Raw genomic sequence first — 24,591 nt, 5'->3', positions numbered from 1 at the left:
CCCTTGCCTCCAGAGACGTGTTGAGTAAGAAGTTGCTGTGGGCAACATCAAAGTGGTTTTTGCCTGCTTTCTCCCCGAGGATTTTGATGGCTTCCTGTCTTACATTGAGGTCTTTCATCCATTTTGAGTTTATTTTTGTGTATGGTGTAAGAATGTACTCCAGGTTCAGTTTTTTTGCATGTCGCTGTCCAGTTTTGCCAGCACCACTTGCTGAAGAGACTGTCTTTATTCCACTGGATATTCTTTCCTGCTTTGTCAAAGATTAGTTGGCCATACATTTGTGGGTCCATTTCTAGGTTCTCTATTCTGTTCCATTGATCTGAGTGTCTGTTCTTGTGCCAGTACCATACTGTCTTGATGATTACAGTTTTGGAGTATAGCTTGAAGTCTGGGATTGTGATGCATCCTCCTTTGGTTTTCTTTTTCAAGATTGCTTTGGCTATTTGGGTCTTTTCTGGTTCCATACAAATTTTAGGATTATTTGTTCTAGCTCTGTGAAGAATTCTGGTGTTACTTTCATATGGATTGCATTGAATATGTAGATTGCTTTGGGTAGTATTGAAATTTTAATAATATTTGTTCTTCGTATTCAGGAACATGGACTCTTTTTCCATTTTTGTATCTTCTTCAATTTCTTTCATAAGCTTTCTATGGTTTTCAATGTATCAATTTTTCACCTCTTTAGTTAGATTTATTCCTAGGTATTTTATGGTTTTGTGTGCAACTGTAAATGGGATTGATTCTTTGATTTCTCTTTCTGTCACTTCATTGTTGGTGTATAGGAATGTAACTGATTTCTGTGCATTGATTTTATATCCTGCAAATTTGCTGAATTCATGAATCAATTCTAGCAGTTTTTTGGTGGAATGTTTTGGGTTTTCCATATAGAGTTATCATGTCATCTGTGAAGAGTGAAAGTTTGACCTCCTCCTAGCTGATTTGGATTCCTTTTATTTCTTTGTATTGTCTGATTGCAGAGGTTAAGACTTCTAATACTATGTTGAATAACAGTGGTGAGAGTGGACATCCCTGTCTTTTTCCTGACCTTAGGGGGAAAGCTCTCAGTTTTTCCCCATTGAGGATGAGTTTCTTTATGCTTTTGATTAACTGATTTATGTATTTGGGTTCTCCCACATTTGGCGCATAAATGTTTATAATTGTTAAGTCTTCTTGGTGGACAGACCCCTTGATTATGATATATAATGCCCTTCTGCATCTCTTGATACAGTCTTTGTTTTAAAGTCTAGATTGTCTGATATAAGTATGGCTACTCCAGCTTTCTTTTATTGGCCATTAGCATGATATATGGTTCTCCATCCCCTCATTTTCAATCTGAAGGTGTCTTTAGGTCTAAAGTGGGTCTCTTGTAAACAGCACATAGATGGATCTTGTTTTCTTATCCATTCTGTTACCCTATGTCTTTTGATTGAAGCATTGAGTCCATTGACGTTTACAGTGAGTATTGAAAGATATGAATTTATTGCCATTATGCTTGTAGAGTTGGAGTGTCTGGTGGTGTTCTCTAGTCCTTTCTAATCTTTTGTTGCTTTTGGTATATATATATATATATATATATATATATATATATATATATACACATATATATATATATATATATATATATATATGCATATATATACATATATACATTTTTTTTTCATCTTTTCTCCCCTCAGAGAGTGCCCCTTAACATTTCTTGCAGGGCTGGTTTAGTGGTCACAAACTCCTTTATTTTTTGTTTGTTTGGGAAACTTTGTATCTTTCCTATTTTGAGTGATGGCCTTGCTGGATAAAGAATTCTTGGCTACATATTTTTCCGATGCAGCACACTGAATATATCCCACCATTTCTTCTGGCCTGCCAAGTTTCTGTGGATAGGTCTGCTGCAAACCTGATCTGTCTTCCCTTGTAGGTTAGCAACTTTGTTTGCCTTACTGCTTTCATGATTCTTCCCTTGCCTGAGTAGTTTGTGAATTTGACTATGATATGCCTTGTTGATGGTTGGTTTTTGTTGAATCTAATGACGGTCCTCTGTGCTTCCTGGATTTTGATGTCTGTGTCTTTCCCTAGGGTAGGAAAGTTTTCCACTATGATTTGTTCACATACCCCTTCTACCCCTATTTCTCTCTCTTCCTCTTCTGGGACCCCTATGATTCTGATGTTGTTCCTTTTTAATGAGTCACTGATTTCTCTAATTCTTAAATCATGCTCTTTTGCCTTAATCTCCCTCTTTTCTCCTGCTTCATTATTCTCTATAAGTTTGTCCTCTATATCGCTGATCTCTGTTCTGCCTTGTCCATCCTTGCTGCTGCTGCATCCATTTGTGATTGCAGCTCAGTTATAGCATTTTTAATTTCATTCTGGCCATTTTTTATTTCTTTTATGTCTGCAGAAAGGGATTCTAATCTATTTTAAACTCCAGCTAGTATTCTTATTATCGTGATTCTAAATTCTGGTTCAGATATCTTGCTTGTATCTGTGTTGGGTTAAATCCCTGGCTGTTGTTTCTTTGTGCTCTTTCTTTTGGGGTGAATTCCTTCATTTTGTCATTTTGAAGGGAGAAAAGGAATTAATGAGGTAGAAAAATTGAAATAAAAAAATTAAAATTAAAAATTAGAAACACACACACACAAATCGAATAGATGATGCTAGATTCTAGGTGTGTTTTGGTCTGGGTGTTGAAAGTGGTTTGACAGATTAAAGGAAAAAAAGGGGGGGCAGGAGAAAAGGAAAGGAAATCATTTGAGAATTTGAAAAAATGAATACACTGAAGTAGACTAAAATGAAATGATGGGGGTAAAATAGAATTTGAAAAAAAATACACAAAAGTAAGGAATATAGTAGAAAAAAATTAAAGAAAAATATTTTTAATAAAAATTAAAAACAAATGTGAATTTTTTTGTTTTCTGTATTTAAGAAAAAAGAAATGAAAAAAAGAAAAAAGATAAAAATGAAAGAAAAAAGAAAAAAAGAAATCGTTTGAAAATTTGAAAAAGTGAAAATACTGTAGTATACTAAAATAAAATAATGGAAGTAAAATAGAATTTGAAAAAATTTACATAAAAGCAAAAAATATAGTAATGAAAATTCAATAAGAATATTTTTAATAGAAATTGAATGTAAAAAATAAAGTTTTTCTCTTTCTGCATTCAAGAAAAAGAAAAGAAATGAAAGAGGGGAAAAAAGAAAAAAAGGAAATCGTTTGATTATTTGAAAAAGTGAATACACTGTAGTAGACTAAAATAAAATAATGGAAGTAAAACAGAATTTGAAAAAATTTACACAAAAGTAAAAAATATAGTAATAAAAATTAAAGAAAGGTATTTTTAATAAAAATTGAAAATAAAAATGAATTTTTCTCTTTCTGTATTAAAGAAAAAGAAAATAATTGTAAAAAAGAAAAAGAAAAAAGGGAAAAAAAGGAAGAAAATTGAATAGATGAACTTACTAACAGATTGAAGCAGGACTGAAATTACTTTGTTTTCCCCTAGAAGTCAGTCTATGTAGCTCTTTACAGTCCATAAATCAAGCCAGCGGTGAGGCTTGTGTTCTTTAAGAGTGAAGTTGGCCCAGTTGGGCGGGGCTCAGTGTAACAGCTCCACTCTCCACTAGGTGGCACTGCCAGCCTACTGGGGTGGATTGTTGCTGTGCTTGTAGGTGTGTTTGCGCAGGTGCGGGAGCCGTGAAAATGGCGCCACCAGGCTACCCAGTCTGTTCTCCAGGATCAGCAATCATGCACCCATCCTCTGACTTCAACTCTCGTCCACGCCCCGCTTTTCCACTCTCCGTGACCAGGCCCCAGGCAGTACTTCTCTCCCGAGTTTTGTCTCAGATGCGGCTGTTTTCCCCACGCCTTACTTCTAAAGGACTGTGGTTTTGACCTGTTCCTCCCCTCTGCGGGAGGGTCTCACTGAGCAATGGCTGAATGTTGGCTGCACCCAAGGAACGCCCGCTGGACCCTGTTGTTGCCGGTGCCCCAAGACTCAGCCAGGTGCCAGCCCGTCCCAGAAAACGTTCGCGATACAGTGTAGTAGCAGCGTTTCAGGGATTATGGAAAATCCCACCACACATGTGGCACCAGGCTTCACCCTTAACGACCTTGCCCCAGCACCAGCGAACGTGGCCGCCTTCCAGTCTCTGCTGGGACCAGATGGCTTCAACAGTCTCTACCAACTGTCCTTCCAGCAGTGAAACTACTTTTCCCTGTGTGGCCCAAGAACCTCCCAGACCCCACTCTGTTCCTGGGGATTCGCCCTTCCCACCAGAGCACCGCCAGGTATCAAGCTGCAGAATTGCAGCTTTTGTGCTCCCCTTGTTTACAGTCTTAATGGAATTTAAACCCTCTCCTTTCTCCTTTCTCCCTTTTTAGTTTAGTCCCTGCGACTGTTTCCAATTTTCCCCTTTCTCTCCAGCTGCTTTTGGGGAGGGGTGATTTTCCCCTATTCTCCCCCTCTCCCCAGTCTCTGTCTGCTCTCCATCCACAAAAGCGTTTCCCTACCTTCGTGGCTTCTTGCTCCCCAAGTTCAGCTCTCTGTGCCACGTACCTGCTGAATTCTGTGGTTCAGGTTGTGCAGATTGTTGTGTTAATCCTCAGATCAGTTTTCTAGGTGTGCAGGATGGTTTAGTGTTGGTCTGGCTGTATTTCATGGACACGAGACACACAAAAAACTTCCATGCTGTTCTGCCATCTTGGCTCCTCACCCCCAAAAAACTATTTTTTTAAGTTTATTTATTTATTTTGGGAGAGAGCACACGCACATGCACAAGCAGGGAAAGGGCAGAAACAGAGAGGGAGAGAGGATCCCAAGCAGGCTCCAGGCTGCTAGTGCTGGGCTGGACATGAGGCTGGACACAGGGCTTAGGTTCACAAACTGTGAGCTCATGACCTGAGCTGAGATCAACAGTTGGATGCTTCACCGACTGAGCCACCCAGGTGCCCCAGAACTGAGACCCATGGGATTCCTTGGCTCAGAATTATTTGGGAAACACAGTCGGAACACAGCCTCTTCAACCATTCCTTGCCCTAAACAGCATTTTTGTATTATTAGCCAATTATTTCTGATAATCAAGGCCAAATAACCCTGATGCTTAACACTAAAATATTAAATATGAGGAGTTGCCTGTGTGCTTGTTAAACTATAATTTCTTTTCTGGAGATACAAATGGAAGAAACCAGTGTTGAATTCACCTTACAGTAAATTTTAGGGAGAAGCTGGTAGCAAGCAAACCGAAGTGTTTTATTTTTGCCTGAATGATTTCCTTTAGAAAATTATTCAAGGACAAGATATAACCTTTTTAAACAAATTATTCCAATGAGAGTAAAATTATATGAGCAGGAACAAATCAAAATTTATTCATAAACATATGACTGACAGTAGAATCATTGCTCTAAACCTCTTGAGAATATGTCTCAGACTGAACCTAGATTGAGAGCCTCTTTGTGAACTATCCACAGCCACATACTTTAGTGGAAATATGTTTGTTTTACACAAAAGGAGTTTCTAATGAAGAGAACTTTGTCTTTAGTAGTAAAGATGAAGGGCATTGAGGCTTGGTTTTAATTTGGGGGAAACGGATGAAAATACTGCAGAGACTTGTTTTGTTTTTTAAGTTTTTATTTACCAGAGACTTCTTTGAATTCTCCTACAAACTACCTCCTGAGCTCTTATCACTGACCCTTAGGCAGTGTTTCTTAATGTCTGGCTCGAGATTATTGGAGTCAGAAGTACTTGAAATTAAGTGTTTAAAATGCTAATTCCTAGGCCTCCTTAGACTTAAAGAAGTCACATTTTAAGTGTGTAAGCCAGAAGATACATTTTTAAAAGCATTCCAAATTATATAGATGAACATAGAAATTGGAAAAATCAGTGCCCTGAAGTATGGACCAGCAAATCTTTTCTGGAAAAGGCCAAATACTAAGTATTTTTACTTTATTCTTAAACCACTTTTTTTGAAGTATGGGTGACATATAAAAGGTTGTACATATTTAATGTAGATAGTTGTATGAGTTTGAGGATAAGTATACACCCCTGAAACCATCATCACCATTAAGGTCATGGACATATTCATAACCTCCCATGGTTTCCCCCAGCCCCCTCTATTATTATTACTATTACTATTTTGGTGTGATAAAAATATTTAATGTAAGATCTGTTCTTTTAGCAAATTTTAAGTATACAATACAGTATTGATAGCTATAGGTACTGTGCTATATAGGGATTGCTCGAACTTATTTATCTTGCAAAACTGAAACTGTGTACCCTTTGACCATCATCTCCCCCATTTCACTCTCCCTGCTGCCCCTGGCAGCCACTTTTCTATTCTCTGCTTCTGCGAGTTTGATTATTTTCGATTATACATGTAAATTATATCACATAGGGGCGCCTGGGTGGCTAGTCGGTTAAGTGTCCCACTTTGGCTCAGGTCATGATCTCGCGGTTTGTGAGTTCAAGCCCCACATCGGGCTCTGTGCTGACAGCTCAGAGCCTGGAACCTGCTTCGGATTCTGTGCCTCCCTCTCTCTCTGCCTCTCCCCTGATCATGCTCTGTCGCTCTCTCAAAAATAAATAAACATTAAAAAAAGTTTAATGATATCACATAGTATTTATCTTTCTGTGCCTGGTTATTTCACTTAGCATAACGTCCTTCAGGTCTATCCATGTTGTCACACATGACAGGATTTCCATCATTTTTAAGGCTGAATAACATCCCACTGAATGTATAAAGCACTTTTTCTTTATCCATTCATCTGTCAGTGGACCCAGGTTGTTTCCCTGTCTTGGCTATTGTGAATAATGCTGCAGTGAACATGTGAGTGCAGGTATCTCTCAAGATCCTGACTTTAATTCCTTCTGATAAAGATCCACAAGTGGAATTGCTGGATCATATGGTAGTTCTATTTTTCATTTTTTGAGGAGATAATGTAATTTTAGAATGCATTTAGCTAGAATGATAAACAAAACTATGCTGCTTTTATCCAGAATGTTTTTGTGTTGTCTACCTTTAAAAGACACTTATTAATTCTAATAATTTTAATAAGAAAACTCAGAAACTCCATTCATAATTAAGTGCCTCTTTTATTTGTAGCCTATTTAGAAACTGACTCTTACTTTTGGAGCTCTGGGACAAATTATAATATTCCCCATTGAAATCTCTACCAGTTGCCTTTTGGCTTAATGTCTTTTGATCTGACTCTGCTAACATTGTTAAGTGAGAGAAAGAGGAATGTACTCTTATGTTTGCAAAACTTATTTCATACCAAATTTCTATAATTTTCTAGAACCAGTATCAGAACTTCAGCATCAGCTTTATTTTTATTTTATACCAAAACACTCCTACATCCAAGAGGCATAAAGTTCTCTTCAAAGGTAAACTTCTTATGATCAAAGGCATTCCTAGATACCACAGGCCCCCAACCACCATGCCTTCTCTTTCTGCCTTCGCCGCTCTCACGGCCTCCTAATTCCCACATCTGCCACACGTGCGCACACGTGCTCGCATGGGCACACGCTGCGCATCCTCTCTTCTTCCACAGACCCCTAATCGTTGTTGCCTGGGTTTTGCCTATTTCCTAATCCAGTGTTTGCATAGGAGAAAGTGTAAGTGATTACAACAGAGAAAAAGGAAGAGAATTGAAAGGAGTGGAGAAAGTATTGTCGTGAGGTAGCCATGAAATGAAATAACAGCATAGAGAAGGAGCTGTGTGTAAATCTCTGCCTTCATCTGATGCCAGATGTGTTGATGCAGAATTTGAGGGCTAGGAGAGACCTGTGAGTCTTCCAGTACAAAGCCCTCTGTTAGCAGATAAAGAAAAAAAAAAGGAGTAGAGAGTGGGTGACTTAATTCAGGAATTTAAATAGGTGTTGAGGAAACTAGAATTAGAAACTGTATGTCAGTTTTTCCATTAAGATGCTTGAGTTTTGTTTTTGTTTTTGTTTTCGTTTTTTCTATTCACACATCCCTAGCAGCATGTACTCCTCCTAACCCATATGAGATAAGACTGGTATTTTCAGACCCCTGCATTATCAGCACAGTGATAGTGGTCGTGTATTCATCAGGACTCAGGGTTTGAGGGAACTGACTGTACTCAGATTGCACAAAGAACTATGATTAGTTTATGCTAATTAATTTGGGTTTATTGCATAAATACACCAAGAGTAAATTAAACAGTAAACAGTATAAATTGTCCCATAGCCAGGTCTCACGGAGCACTGGAATGTTAGTTGCAAAGCAAGTCTAAGGATCCAAAATTCTTGTTCCTATTCAACAGCAGACATCCTTGCTCCCTATTCCAGTGTTCTAATATGATGTTGACTCAGCTAATCTCTAAATGTAATGCTCTTATTTTTACTAACAATAGACTTTTTCCCCTTTCTCTGTGTGTATGACTAATACCAACTCCCTTAGAAAAATGGCAATCACCTTTTAACGTGGAACGACCCAAACATGACAGAGCACTTGTGTGTGCCCACTTCAAAGGCCATGAGTTAACCCCCAGATCTGGTTCTTTTAGGTCAGATGCCCATCTTGTGTCAATCAGTTATGGCGAGGGTGGTGGCAAAAATCATGGCATCATATGAAATAAAATACGCCTCAGTGGAGGCCATGGGTATAGCAGCCCTATGGTTTCCCAAAAGGTCATTGTAACCACTTCACATGTTAGGCACTTCGCATGGCCTGCCCTATGAAGAAACAAGCTTTAAAAACAAACAACCCCCACCAAAAAAAAAAAAAAACATACACAATGAATGAATACAGAATATATATGTGTAGTACACATAAAACAGAGAGATTTTGGATTACAATTGAATGTACACAGTAGTCACACCTGAAACCACACTAAATGATGACAAAGGAGGGGTGGAGTGGAGGCATCAACCTTTACAGATGAAGAGAAAGGAAGAGGGGACAAGAAAAACAGTATTTTGTGGGCAAGAGCACAGACGTTTGGTAACTGACTCAGCACTACTGAGAAAGTTGAATCCTAAACTGACAATATTAGAAAATCAAAAAGCAAGGCAATTTATACCACATGACCCATGAAAGAGATGAAGGCTCCAGGCACCTCTGGAAGTGGGGGTGGAAGTGGAGAGAGAACAAGAGATGTTGCTAAAGTCTGTTAAAGAGAGTAGTGGCCTCTGTAGTTCCTCTGCCTGCCATGGCAAAGCCTGGGGCTTATTCTCCAGGGAGGATGAAACAGAGGGTAGGTCAAGTGGATGGCACTTGCTAAGATAGGGTACCATCCTGGAAAAGTGCCTTCTGCCAGGACTCAGGTTCCAGAATCCCAGCAGCTGAGTTTATACCTTTCAGGCAGGAGATTAGAAACACTTTCCTGAAGAATTCGACTACTAGGGGTTCCCTAGCCAAATGCCAAGCCAGATCACCCAGCAGTGGATCCCACCACATTCAATACATGACAGTCCTGTGCAGAGAGCTTCCCCTCAGCCTTTTAGCACCAGATTCTTTAATCGGATTGAATAGCATGTCCAGATATTTGGTGAAAGCTTCTAGTAGGAAAGGCAGAGAAACAAGAACACAGGGAAAAGTAGCTTGGAGGAAATAAAAATTTGAAAGGACCTAGTGGTGAATACTCCCCTAAAAAAATCACAGCTCTTTGCAAGGGTGTTATTGCTTTTCCTCCCATCAAGAGAGTCCATTTGAATATGGGCTGGCTGGTGACAGACTTGGAGAGTTTGTCAAGGGGGCCTACAGGCCTCTGCTATTGCTCTCTTAGAACCCAGGAATTGCCCAGAATCATGAGAAATAGTAAATGAAATTGTTCTAAACCACCAAGTTGACATGTGTTCATTTTAAGATTGCATAAGAATCATGGTCTTACCTTTTTAAAACTATGCTTTAGCAACAGCCAGGTCTTCATTTTTCTCAGGTTGAGAGAATGCCTAAAACTGGGCAGGGGGTGGGGGCTGGGAGGCAAAATAAGCATGTTACTTAGAATAATGGACATTAATGTCAAAAGAAACCATGAAAGCTTGAAATTGTCATTTTTCCTAATAATCTTTACAAAAAAAACTCTTGTTTTATCAAAGTCTTGTGCATGTGTAACTTGGATAAAAGTTAAAACTACATCCTAAAATGTAAAGGCCCAAGAAAAAAGATAGAGAAAGAAATGTACCAAAATGTTCCTGATGCTATTGATTGCCTGAATGGTCGGTTGCAAGTGATTTTTATTTTGTATTGTTTTGAATATGTAGTGATTACATATTCTCTAACTTTTCTCTATTTTCCAAATTTTCAATAGTGAGTATATATGGCTTACATAATCAGAAAGAAAAAAAAACTTGATGAGTTAGAGAAAAAAATAAGCAAGAAAGTCTTCTTGACCATGTTTAACTGCTAGGCTCTCCTGCACTCCCATGTCCCTTCCCATTCTCTTCAGGCTTCTGAATGTTTTCATCTCTTTCTCACTCTCACACATAATGAGAACACACAATCAGCTCCTTGACAATTGTCAATTCTTTTTAGGTTTTTGGTTCTTCCTGAAAACAAACCTTCTCAGAAAAACAAACTGGTCTGTGTATGGCAGCTTTCTTTGATTTCTAGACATTCTCTGTGTTTCTGTATAACTTTTTGTCTCTCCCCTATCCTAACCCCTAAGACTACTGGCTCTGCCATCCTATCCTACTCTCCCTCATCTAGAAGTACCAAACTCAGATCCTCCATGTTCATGATTTGACCGCAGGATAGTGATTCGACGCATCTGTGTTAAGTCATAATCCACTTTCCCAAGCTGTTTTTCCTCAGTCAGGGCTGATGTTGGCCAGAGGAATGACAGAAGTCCCATTCGTCTCTGGTTCCACCCCTTGTAAGCTCTTTTTAAGGGGAGCTGTGATGTTGAATGTCACTGTTCACCCTATAACACCATCTTGTAGGCTGTCGATACTGTTGCTCATGTTACAGGTTGATCTGCGTGAAATACACGCGCTATCCACAAACCTGAGAGTCTTGCAGAAAGGATCGTTTAAGGAAGCAACACGTAGGAGAAAGATTTTTCAAGGTATTAGTTCTTTCCTTCTTAGAAGAAAGGCTAATTTCACAAATAAAACATAGTGGAGACAGGGAGGGCTGAGAGGAAAGGATAAAGATTTGCCTTTCACTGAGACATAAATATTTTATATGTGAAAGCTAGGATTAGTTTCTACTCTGGTCTTTGAATGTTTTTTTATTCTTTAGCTAAAATGTGCTTTTCCAAATTACAGCAGGAATACTATAATACAGCAGTACTTTCTAACCCTGCCACTGTGTCGCACTCAACTGTTGTGGTTCACTCCTTTAAACTGTGCTTCAGATTACATAGATAAGTGATTATTAATACTGTACATATTTATGTACTTGATAAATTATTTTCAATATTTGCATTTTTGGTGAAAAAAGTCTCCCTATATGGAGGAGAGGAGGGAGTCAAAAGGAAAAGACTATTATAAGCTAAGGGCAGGGCTAAAGTATTGAGTAAAGTATGAGTCTTCATGACTAAAATGTTCACTCCTATCTAAAAAAAACATACTACAGTCAATTGTTTGAATAAACAATTCTAAGAGCATGAAAATATCCTTGTTTTTACATGGAGCACAGCTTGTATTTATATACAGTGTAAGGTATTAAAGTATAAACACAAGAAGTCGCTGCAATAGGTAATAACACCTACTTCCTTTGTGCTGAGGGACTAGGAAGCTCTCAACTGTGTTGGAGAAAAATCATCCATGGGAAAGAAGGAAGGAAGAGAAAAGAGAAAGAAGGAAGGGAGGGAGGGAGGGAGGCAGGAAGGAGTAAGGAGAAAAGAAGGAAGGAACCCTACTGATGTATTAACCAACTCTAATCCACCAAGAAATTTTAGAAATACTGATTTATGTCAAGAAAAACATTTTTAAGGTTATTTATTAATTTTGAGAGAGAGAGAGAGAGAGAGAGGAAGAGAGAGAGAGAGAGATAGTACATGGGCATGCATGAGCACAAATAGGGCAGGGGCAGAGAGAGGAGGAGAGAGGACCCCAAGCAGACTCCATGTTGTGCAGAGACTGACATGGTGCTCGATCCCAGGAACTGGGAGATCATGACCTCAGCCAAAATCAAGAGTCAGATGCTTAACTGACTAAGCCACCCAGGAGCTTCAGGAAAACATTTTCATCTTACATTCAAAAATGGGGAAAGGGATGGTCTGGTCATATCAAAAAGGGAATATTAAATTCTCTCTTCTAAAACTGCTAACAATAATAATCTATAGTTAAGACTTTTTGCTTAAAGGTACCAAAGAAAATAAGAAGACAAAAAAGAAAATTAACTTTATTGTATCTCCCAGAGTCTGTGGGCATAGCCAGCTGTGCATGATGTAATAGGGGGTACTGCAATAGATGGGCACAGAGGCCAGCACAGGAGATTTGAGCCACATACTTGGATTTGGAGAACTTTTGGAATCTGTGTTTTTTTTCTGTTTGTCAGGTGGTACTAAAATGTTTTAATTTTATAAAATAAAAAAGATGGAGAGATAGAAAACTAAATGTGATAGAGATTAAAATAATAAAAGAAAATCTACAAAGAGTGGGGATGGGATGGGGAAGTTAATTAACAATTTCTATTCTGATTCTTCCACCTTATATTTTATCATAGCTCTTGGATATCACTTTAAACACAACTTTGTCTTTTCCTTATAACCCCGTAACAAATTCCCCTTCTCTTCCCTTCATATTTTCATATATACCCCTCTTCTCTCTTATTCCCTCCACTTTTCTTCCTTGTCTTTCCTCCTCTATTTCCTATTTTTCTTTCCCTAATAGCAAGAGACATGCAAAGTGTAGAACAAAATGGGAGTATTATTTTTAAATGAAATGGGGGAAAATGTCAAGAAACAGCAGAATATTTGGGGGGTCAGTTCGATTATGCTTCCTCTCTGCAAAGACAAGATGAAAAAAGAGGAAGAGGAGAAGAAGAAGGGAGAGAGAAGGAGAGAGAAGGGGGAGAGAAGAGGGAGAAGCTGGAGGAAGAGGAGATGGAGAGAAGGAGAGGAAAAAGGGGAGAAGAGGAGGATTTCCACAAATAATCTCCAGTGATCTTTGGGGGCAAAGGGACCCAAGTTTGAAGTACTAAGGAGTGACCGAGCCAAAGAAGGGAGATCAACGCAGAAGAGTAAGATGAAGAGTAATAGAGTGTACTAATGAGGTGGGAAAGGAATAGGATTAGTGGTAAATATAAAGCAAACAAGAAAATGTGTAAATTGGATTGTTAAAATTATATTCAGTGCTTTCAGTTGGGTAAATCAAAGGTATGAAAATCCACTAGAAAGGCTTTTGTTTCAATAGTATCAAATGTCATAATGAATTAGAAAGCAAAATCATAACCAAGGACATTGTTGAAAAAATTCATTAATAACGCTTAAAAAGTTATAGCACACATAAATTGTTAAGTACTGCCCACTCAAAACAATTAATAATTCAACTTAATATGTAGCTCCTAGTCCAGACAAATGGTTTTAGCATATTTACTTAAATAATGAAAGATTTCATTAATTATGAAGGCTGGTAGTGGGATAAAAAGTTATCCAAGGCATTCAAATTGTTCTTTTTCTTGGATATGCTCTTATATAGAGTGTTGAAATGAAAAGATGAGATTTGCAATCTATTAGAACACCAAAAACTAAGGGCTATAATATTGCTAAATACTTATTCGTACTCAATATTATGCATTTTGTAAGGCTTTCCTTCTTTTCTTTTTAATTTGATGATCATACCCAACAAATTGCCTGATTTATCTCTAATTATCTTGTCAAAATTCTACACAATAAATTTTTACATAAGTAGAATTATAGCCAGGTAAGAAATTTTTTAAGTTTCTAGCATATCTAGTAAATAAAATATACTACGATAGACAAAGAGGATTATCAATAAATTTAATTTCTATTAGTAGGACAACTGCGTTAGAGCAAACTAATCATTTGTGAAGAGTGGACATACTTTAAAAATACATTTAATTAAATACATTTAATTCAGTCAGAATTGCTGGTCTTCTCCTCTTTGCTCAAGACCTTATTTATATTAGGCACTAAAATGGGTCAAGTAATTTTAGGTGAGAAACAAAAATACAAGTGATTATAAAACCACACTTGCTCTTATGTATACTTTAATATTTAATACTTCAATAGTACAGTGGAAGGAGTACTATAGTAGTACAGTATCTGAAGTAGGAGAGATAAAAATAATAATGGAAAGACCTGGAAATCCCCACGAATTGGTAAGAATAATGCAGTGCCTTCCACAGACATCACAGGGAAGGAAAGTTTGAAAAGATGGTGAAAAGCAAGAGCTAAGGCCCAGAGGTAGGCATCTCTTATTTCTGAAGTTTCTTCCCTTGTAGCAATCTGAAATCAAATCCTCTGTGATTTTAATCCCCTGATATTTTTCCTGTCTCTGGAGTTATGCACACTAGACCACTAGACCTATTCATTCCTTTAAAAGAAGGCTTTTAATTACTGCTGATTGTGTCTGAGTCTTCTGTAAATAAAGATCTTCTGTTCCTTCTTAAATGACAATTTTTAAGTGTTTCTTAACTGTCAAAATTTTGAATCACTTTATTATCTTCACTGTGTTCTTCTAAATCAATTTCAGATTGATCATACTATTTCAAGTGTGTTGTCAAATGCCTTTCAGTGGTGACAAAGCAAAACTGGATTACAAGATCTCCTGCTCCCAAACACAGATGAATAAACAATTACCAAAAATGACAAATGTACTGCAATCAAAGAAAAAAGTAGAAAATTCTGGGCTTTTTTATATGGCTCTGAACTCCCAAGAAATATTATCAAGGGAAAAAGTGGATTGAAATCTTAAAAATCTCACAAATGCTATCTATGTGGAAAGAAATGTACTATAAGGTGAGTAGGAAGCAGGGGAAAGAAAGTCTTGAGAGTAGAAAGCAGTATGATTTTTCATGTTTTTAGAAGCTCAGCAGAGGCAGAATATGTGGTTAAGGATTGCCATTGTCCAGGGATTTCCAAAATAAAGAACTAATGTCAAGCCTTAAACCATTGTTTCTTGAAAATGCAGCATACCTTGGACTAGATAATGTGGACTCCATGAGAACTGGAGAAGGCCATCAAAAAAATATTAAACAAAAACTCAGCATCTGAGTCTTATGAAGAAGGCTGCTCCAGTTCCAGCTCTTATACATACTTCATATTTCAGAAAGGTGGATAACATGTAGTTCCAATCTTTAAGCAGAACAGAAGCCTATCTTAGGTAAAGTGTTAAAGCTGCAAGAAAGAATTCAGTCACTTTAAATCAAAACATTGAGAATGTCCGGATAGAACTGCCCACATCAAACATGAGCAAGCTGAGAGAAAAAAGCCAAAAACATCAACAAATGAAAAAAATAAGAAAACAGAGAAGGAGAGGAAGAGAAGGATGAGAAAAAAGCATGCAAAGATGAAGAACCCACTACAGAAGAAGGCATTACCCAAGGTGAAGAAAATCTTCCAAAAATGCTTTGAGCCACAGAAAAATAGAATATGGATAGGAATTCAATAAAACATAAACTCTAGGAGAGGATGATAAAGCATCTATATAAATGGCTGAAGAAACAAATTGAGAAAAAATGCATTATTCCAGAACTAAACAATAATTTAGAATCAGCAAGGAACAGAATTGACATGGCTAAAAATCTATTAGCTACGTAGACAATAGAACTGAATATCACGGTAACTGTGTACAGTAGGTTAGATAATAACCACCTAAGAATATCAGGTGTCAGTCCCTGAAACCTGCAAATATTACCTGATAAGGAAAAGGGGTCTTTTCAGATGGGAGTAAGTGAAGGATCTTGACATGGGGAGATGATCCTAGATTACCCAGGTGGGCCATAAATCTAATCATAAATGTCCATGTAAAAGAGAGGCAAAGGTCAGCCGTAGCAATCTCTTACTCGGCACATCCCCAAAGGCAAGGGAATTAAAAGCAAAAGTGAATTACTGGGACCTTATGAAGATAAAAAGCTTCTGCACAGCAAAGGAAACAACCAACAAAACTAAAAGGCAACCAACAGAATGGGAAAAGATATTTGCAAATGACACATCGGACAAAGGGCTAGTATCCAAAATATATAAAGAGCTCATCAAACTCCACACCCGAAAAACAAATAACCCAGTGAAGAAATGGGCAGAAAACATGAATAGACACTTCTCTAAAGAAGACATCCGGATGGCCAACAGGCACATGAAAAGATGTTCAACGTCGCTCCTTATCAGGGAAATACAAATCAAAACCACACTCAGATACCACCTCACGCCAGTCAGAGTGGCCAAAATGAAGAAATCAGGAGACTATAGATGCTGGAGAGGATGTGGAGAAACAGGAACCCTCTTGCACTGTTGGTGGGAATGCAAATTGGTGCAGCCGCTCTGGAAAGCAGTGTGGAGGTTCTTCAGAAAATTAAAAATAGACCTACCCTATGACCCAGCAATAGCACTGCTAGGAATTTATCCAAGGGATACAGGAGTACTGATGCATAGGGGCACTTGTACCCCAATGTTTATAGCAGCACTCTCAACAATAGCCAAATTATGGAAAGAGCCTAAATGTCCATCAACTGATGAATGGATAAAGAAATTGTGGTTTATATACACAATGGAATACTACGTGGCAATGAGAAAAAATGAAATATGGTCTTTTGTAGCAACGTGGATGGAACTGGAGAGTGTGATGCTAAGTGAAATAAGCCATACAGAGAAAGACAGATACCATATGGTTTCACTCTTATGTGGATCCTGAGAAACGTAACAGAAACCCATGGGGGAGGGGAAGGAAAAAAAAAAAAAAAAGAGGTTAGAGTGGGAGAGAGCCAAAGCATAAGAGACTGTTAAAAACTGAGAACAAACTGAGGGTTGATGGGGGGTGGGAGGGAGGGCAGGGTGGGTGATGGGTATTGAGGAGGGCGCCTTTTGGGATGAGCACTGGGTGTTGTATGGAAACCAATTTGACAGTAAATTTCATATATTAAAAAATTAAAAAAAAAAAAAAAGAGGCAAAGGGAGATCTGACTCCATGGAAGAGGAGGAAGCAATGTGACCAAGGAGGCAGAGGCTGGAGTGACACTGCCATAGGAAAGGTTGCCAGCAGCGACCAGAAGCTGGAAGAAGGGGAGCAAATCTTCCTAGAATGTCCAGAGAGCCTAGCCCTGCTGACACCTTCATTTCAGCTCAGGGAAGCTGATGTCAGACTTCTGGGCTCTGGAACTCTGAGAGAATAAATTTCTGGTGTTTTAAGCCACTGACTTTGTGGAGCTCTGTTACAGCAGCTCTAGGGAACTAGAGAGAGATGACTGCTTCATTTTTGCCTTCCAGACCCTGCAAAAGTTCCTCTTCTGCCCAGCTCTAACCTGCTACCATACAGGAAAGGGGGGTCTAGGAAAAGTAGTTCACACTTAACTAAATGATCGATTTGGTTGGTAAGCCAACATGAGTAGCCTGAGGTTTCCAAACAAGGAGCCCAGAGGTTTGGAACAATTGGTCTGTAATCAGAAACCATTCAAACAAAACAAATCTATATTTGCTTGTAAAATGACCTGCTCTCTTTTTATCTTGTTCTCTAATGATGCTTATTGTTTTCGTGTCCAAGATTAAATGTCCATTCAAGCTTAACCAATTTCCTCCTGATGTTCATTTCAGGTTTATACCACAATGAGGTCATGATTTTATTCTTGCAATCATATATTGGTAAAATGAAGTTACTTCTGAAAATTATTTAATATCTAATTCAAGACAAAAAATTTGAGAAGATATGACAGGTAACCAACACTGCTAGTGTTTAGGTAGTTGACTATCTTCCTATCTACTTTCAGAGTGAAGGATTACATGGAAACAGAGTAAAACTACACTACATTTGGAATACATCTGATACTTCATCCCCCAGTATTTTTTCTGATCAGAACTATCTCTCATTTATTTATAAAGGAACAAAATGTAAGACCGGCATTTTCTGATGTGCAAGATGGGCATTCTTGAATGACTATAAGTTTCATGCAGCATTATACAAAATTTAATCACATAGAGATAAAGATCTGCCCTTCCCAATTATCTTTCCATTGATTATACCAAAGAAAAAGCCTCAACTTCTTGCTATTATCTTAAACATACCTCTAAATATAACTGTTCTCTTGAAGTAAATAGAGATCAGGTCTCAGGCCTAGGGCTTAGGGAAGGCAAGAGGACTTGCTATAACTTATTTAGTGTTTGCAATGCATTTAGTTTTATAAAAGTCTACTTTCTCCAAGTAATATCACTGACTAATTATATTAGTTATAGAAAGTCAATTTAAGGAATATGGTAAGTAAATAATGTTACAAGTGGATGTGGATATAGCAAATATTATGAAGGTAGTACAAAAATGGATGAACTTAGAGAAACAGTGCATGGGGAAATCACGCAACATACCTTTACCATAACTGGTTGTCACTGCCATAAATAACACAAAGAAAGAGGTGACATCATCACGGGTTATTTTCTTTGTACTAAAGCTATTGTATTTATACTTAAAATTGTTCTTCACGAGGGATATTCCCTACTAAAGAATAGTTATGTATACATATAAAACCAGATTCAATCAGTTATGATGCAGGTTCAGCTGCTATTACTGGTAACCAAGTGAAAAATGGCTCAGATAACATAGAAGTTGATTTCTCTCTCCTGTAATAGGCATATTGCAAGTAGCCCAGGAGGTTTCCATTTCGCTTTTGCTCCTCTTGCACTGCTGAAGCTGCTACAGGATCAAAGATGCCCAAGCACATGTTCTACATCTCATGTAGCAGGATGAAAGCAGAAGCCAAACGAAGGAAAGCTTCTTCCCTTAGTGCTGTACCCTGGTAAGAGCAAAAGCATCTCGCCACATTTAAATATAAAGGAGGTTGGTTGGTCGTATGATCCACCGGAAATTCCATTAGTATAGAAGAGAATGGGTATTCATGGGCACATAGGGGTCTGTTTAAAGATCCAGGGGATTTCTCAATACAGAAGAGATGAAATTATATTCAGTATTATTGTATCATTACAGCATTATTGCATCTTATGGTTTTATTCCATGCTAATTAAATACAAACCCCCTGGCCTAAAGTTCAAGTATCTCCACAGTTATCTACAATATAAAAATATGACTTTAAGTTACAAAGACAGTTTGAAATGGCAACACATTAGAGCTGCTTCTTTAAAAAAAAAAAAACTGTACAATGTTACTGAATGTATCTGGGTGAATATGATAATTAAGCAAGATGTGAATTTGAGCATGTAAGAGCATGTATATGGGGTTTATTTCTTGAAGACATCAACTGACACTAAAGCCTAGAAAGGTATTTATACATTTTTAGCTCTGCTAATGACCAGTAGGTCACAGAAGGTAAACTTAAGACTCCCACAGAAGAGGCTGACACTGATAAATGAAAACGAGGTTAAACAGAATCATTATAAAAATCCCTCTGGTAAAACTTTAGAAAAACAGAAGTTAAAGCCAGATGCTTCTGTTACACAGCTCATCCAATTTAAGTCCACACAAGTATCAAAAATCTCTCTTCTAAGACTTCATCGCAAATGCCAAAGTTTTGGGAGTGGCAGGAGAAGTGGTTAGCACTTGCCACTTCTGGGACATTTTGTATGAGGCCCCCAAAATCGTATAACTTGAGTTGTGGGAAGCCCCTGGAACCTGTCCTAGATATAAGGATCGTAAGTCATATTCACTATCATGATAGCACCATTGGGAAAATAACTTTTCAACTTTCCATATCTTGGAAATAATTGTGACACATGGTAAGCAGAAAGTGGGACACTTTCTGTGGGACACAGAACTACACTCCCCCTGTAGTTCTGTGTAGGACACTCCCCTATACACCCCCAAGAGTAACAGAGATTCCATTCCAATGTAACAGTGAAAATAAAGTGAAAACAATCATCAACATAATAGAGTAGTATTATCACTTACTACTCAAATGGTACCAGAGTATAAGAATTCACTTATATATCAGATTAGAATATGTACTCATTCAAGCATCTATGACCTAACACTACTTCTCTTTCAAATCTTAGAATATTTTTAATATGTAAAGAATTGTGTCCATCCATCCTTAAAAAGTAAAGCTATGCTGGACATGGGGAAAGTAGCTTAACTGTTATTAGGATAGCTCTAAATAAAATTGTAGAGTAGGCAGAGCTTCTGTCTTCACTTCCAGCCTAGCTCTTTTACAATTTCCTGCTGGTCTCTACCCCTAATCTTTCAAGCACCTGGTCTCCTTGCATTCTTCTCTATCCTATCCCACATCCTAGCTTCTGATTTCATCCGTGCTATTCTTGCTCCCAGAGAAGGATCTTCTACACATGGCAATAGTACATTACATTGTATACTCAACTTCGAAGGGAAAAGAGTGACTATGGACAGGGTGGCTAGATATTTCCATCCTCTTCCATCAACAGTATTATGAAAGAAGTCGTGCCCCACTCATTCTTGGTCATGTCATTTGGGTTGGATAAACCATTCGCAACTTTAGGGGTGAGCCGTATGATCGCCTTTTGTCATCTGGATCAAGTACCTATAGAAGGCCAAGTTTTCAGTGGAAATAAAGAGTTTAAGGACTGTGGACTTGGTTGGTTACTTCTAAAAAATGTGGGAAAAGAAAATGATGAGTTTAGAGCTTTAAAGTCATAGCACAAGGTCTAGGGAATAAACGGAAAGCTTCCCTACACCTTGTAGCTAAATGGTTGAGATTTCTGAAAACAAACCCAAAGTCCAATCCTGCAGGTGGCTAAATTATAACGCACATAGAGTTCACAGCCCCAGATTCTCTTATGTTATAGAATTGATTAGAAAAGAGTGGGAACTATGAAAAGTGGAATGAGACTATCTGGAGAAGTCTATCTCCAGATAGATAGAAGACTATCTGGAGAAGACTATCAGATAGAAGACTATCTGGAGACTATCTAGAGAAGCTGGGCACCTTGAACCTCCAAATTCTGCTGTGTCTCTTTTGCCAGGAGAAAAAGCCTATTTTCACTGTGGAAAGAGGTTAGACTCTTCTTGCCTAAAAAACCTGTAATGACCTTTCCAAGACAGTTACCTTGCAGGAAATCTTAATCATCTTACTATTGCTCCTTACCTATAACTATGTTAAAATCCAGGGCACTGAGAATAAAGTATGACCTGGGAGGAAGTGGCATACACAATATTGCAAAATTCTGGCAATATACACAAACTAAAACCTGAGGAATATGTATCATAATGGATTCTATCATAATGGAGTTCTTGGAATCAGGTAGAAGGAATGCACTATTGGCCAAGGCCAAACTTACTGATATAGGGGGATTAATGACAAATTTTTAATTTAATGTGTTATCTAAGGTAGCTTGGATTGGCTCTATGGGTTCAATTGCTTGATTGAAATTTGGAGTTAAATGTGGTTATGCTGACTGAAGTTGAAAAACCAAAATTGCCCTGGTATTTTGCAGAGAAATGTATCAAATATTTAAGGACTATTGGATACTGCAGTGACTTTATAATGTGTGACTCTTCTCCCATCAAATTATGTCCTCAAGGAAGGTCTGGAGGGCATTTCCTTTATAAAGGCTTTGAGAAGTAGACTGGTGAAGGGATCACCAGTATCCTTGAAGGCTTCTGTAATAGCTGTTTTCTGGAGGCCAGGGGTAACAGTGGGCAATGCTGCTATTAAAATAGGTTGTCTGAATCCTGTGTGGGAAGATGCAATCCCACTGTACCACAAGCCAAGTTCCAGGTCTTACTTGTCAAGAGTCAAAGAAGGTACAGTTACTATAATAGGAAGCAGACTATTTGACCATCAGTGATCTTTGGTCCTGGATAATTGATTGTGATGATTTTAGGCCTGAAATATATGTTTAGTTGAATAATCAGTTGAAATATAGTTCATTTGAATAATCAGAATGGCTCTGATAACTGAATAATGGTGGACAGAAATCTAACTTAAATCATCTCAATAGAGAGTCCTGGACCCTCGATCAATTCCCAGATTTGAGCCAATTTATAGATAATATCTCCTTGAATGAAAATAGGGCTGGGTTTTCTTGAGGAGGGACCCTTAGACATTCCCAAAGAATATCCCATAAAACTTCTTAGCCTTTCCCAAAGGAATTGTGGACACTCACCAATGTGAATGCATTGACGAAAGGGTAACACCCAGATCTGAGGGAATTATTGGACCCTGGGCACTAAACCAAAACTAACTTGGGGAACAAAACCTTAACAGTCAAGTTAGAAGCTTAGGGAAGTCAGGAGACTAATAAGGTTTTGGTTCATGTCTGCCTTGCAGTGGCTCCAGTAGAACCTCTATCCACTCTAGTAATTTTTTCCAATTCGAGAAAACAGAATTGAAATAGACACACCTAACAATTGCCAGAATCCCCATAGTAGTTTGCTGACACACAGTGAGGCAAGAATTATAGTAGGAAAGGCCAAATGGAAACCTCTAGAATAGCACTGAATTATCACAGTGGCTATTCTACATGTGTTTCTTGACTACAATAAATCAACATAGTCTCTGGTTCCTGGTGTGCAGCTGTTAAACTGGTGAAGTCTTTTCCTCTGTACTTGCTAGAAACAATCAAGATTAGTTTGCTTTCAACTCACTATCTCTCTGTCCACTTCAGTCTTCAGGCACTTTGATCCATCCTATAGGATATGATACTGCTCAAATACAATGGCATCGCACTAATTGAACCTTACTGGTAAGCAGAAACAGAAACACTGGTAAGTCACATGTGGGTCAGGGATAGGAAGAAACCTCCATGAAAATTCAAGGGTCTGACACCCCAGTGAAATTTCTAGGAGTCCCATAGTCTGAGGCATATTGAAATAGCCCTTCCATGGTTTAAAAATCCTCTCCAGTTACTAAGAAAGAGGCTTAATGGCATCTTTTCAGTTCAGGGACATCATACTTTATTTGGGTATTCTATTACAAACCATTTACTGAAAAACCTGAAAGACTATAATTTTTAAATGGACCCAAAGCAAAAAATAGCTCTGCAATAGTTATAGGAGGCTGTACAGTTGTTCTGCCATTTGAGTCCTATGACCCCGCAGATCCAGTAATGTTTGAAATGTCTGGGCAGATAGGGATGCTGTATGGAGTCTTGGCGAGACCCTATAGGGAAAATGCATCACAGAAATACATTTTACAGCATAGCTATGCTGTCATCTGCAGATAACTATTTCCCTTTTGAAAAATAGTTTATGGCTTACCAATGAGGGTAAACAGACACTGACTGCTTGGCCATTGGCCCTTGAGTTAGTATATTTTCTGAGCTGCCCATGACAAACCAGGAATTGTCTGATGCCCAAGTCATAGTAACAGTAACAACACCTTGTCAGGAAAAAGTAGTAGAAAGGAAATCAGAGTTGGGCAGGTCATGAGGCACAAGTAACAACATCAAATGGCTCAGATTCCTTAAAAAGCAATTAATTAAAAGTCTACTACTTTCCCCACTATGTTCAGAACTCCTTGAGAGCAGAGAATATGGAGTGTTCATCTCTTTATCTGTAAAGCTTGGAAAAATTCCCAGCAAATTTTAGCATATTTTTATTGAATGTGTCCAAGCATGAAATAATTAGGGCCTAGTTAAGGAAGGTGAGAACATAGCACAAAGGAATTGGTGGGTTAAATTAAATTAGCAAGAAAGTTGTACTGGGGGCAAAAAGCTGAGAGAACAGTCAGGGAACAATCAGGCAGCATGGGAAACATGGACAATGACAGTGAGAATTCTGATTTTTTTAACCAAACCTGGGGTAGAAAATGACATTTTATTGGTGGATATAAACAGAAATTTCAGAAAAAGAAGTTTCAGAATGATGCAATGAAGTATAGTGTCTGTGAATATAAGATATAAGGAGCTCTTCAAGGCAATTAGTATCCCGATGAAATAGTAGGTCCTCCAGAAAGGATCATAATCATATTAAAGGGGGTCATGGAGAAGAAGCAAGTAAAGAAGAAAATTCAAGAGCAAATAAGGGGGAGAAATGGAGAAACAAGAATAATGTAGTTGTGCCAAAGTGGGTAGGTCTAACAGTACTGTCAAATATGCAATAAAGAGGGATAAGAATAGGCTCTTGCTTTAGGTGTCTTTGTCTTTAGTCACTTTTTAATTGGAATGATTTCAGTAACATGGAAACAGTGTAAACCACAATAGAGAGCCACAAAATTTGAAAAATAAATAGAGAAAGGCTGAAGGGATATTCTATTTGATCAAGTTGAAGCAAAGAGAGGAAGGGGAAGCATTCGGGGTGAGTACACACGGGGCAGAGAACATACCTCCCCATGTTTGAATATGGCAGGGCTGGAAGCAATGGGAAAGAGGTGAACAATGAGAGAGAAAGCATGGGCTCAAGGCTGAGGCAGGTGGATGGCTGAAGAATAGGTGTGTCTGTGGAGAACAGCTGATTTATGATTATGATATTGGAAGATGGGGGAAAACGAAAAAAGATTAGGTGCCAAAATCAGTGATGTTTTCCCAAAAGTCCACCTCACAGTGCCTGGGAAGAAATGATCAATGGGGAATAATAGATTTTTAAAACTGTGAATGCTCATTAG

Source organism: Panthera leo, chromosome A2, assembly GCF_018350215.1.
Source record: "Panthera leo isolate Ple1 chromosome A2, P.leo_Ple1_pat1.1, whole genome shotgun sequence".
NCBI classification, from domain to species: Eukaryota; Metazoa; Chordata; class Mammalia; order Carnivora; family Felidae; genus Panthera; species Panthera leo.
Note: the sequence above shows the minus strand (reverse complement) of the source record.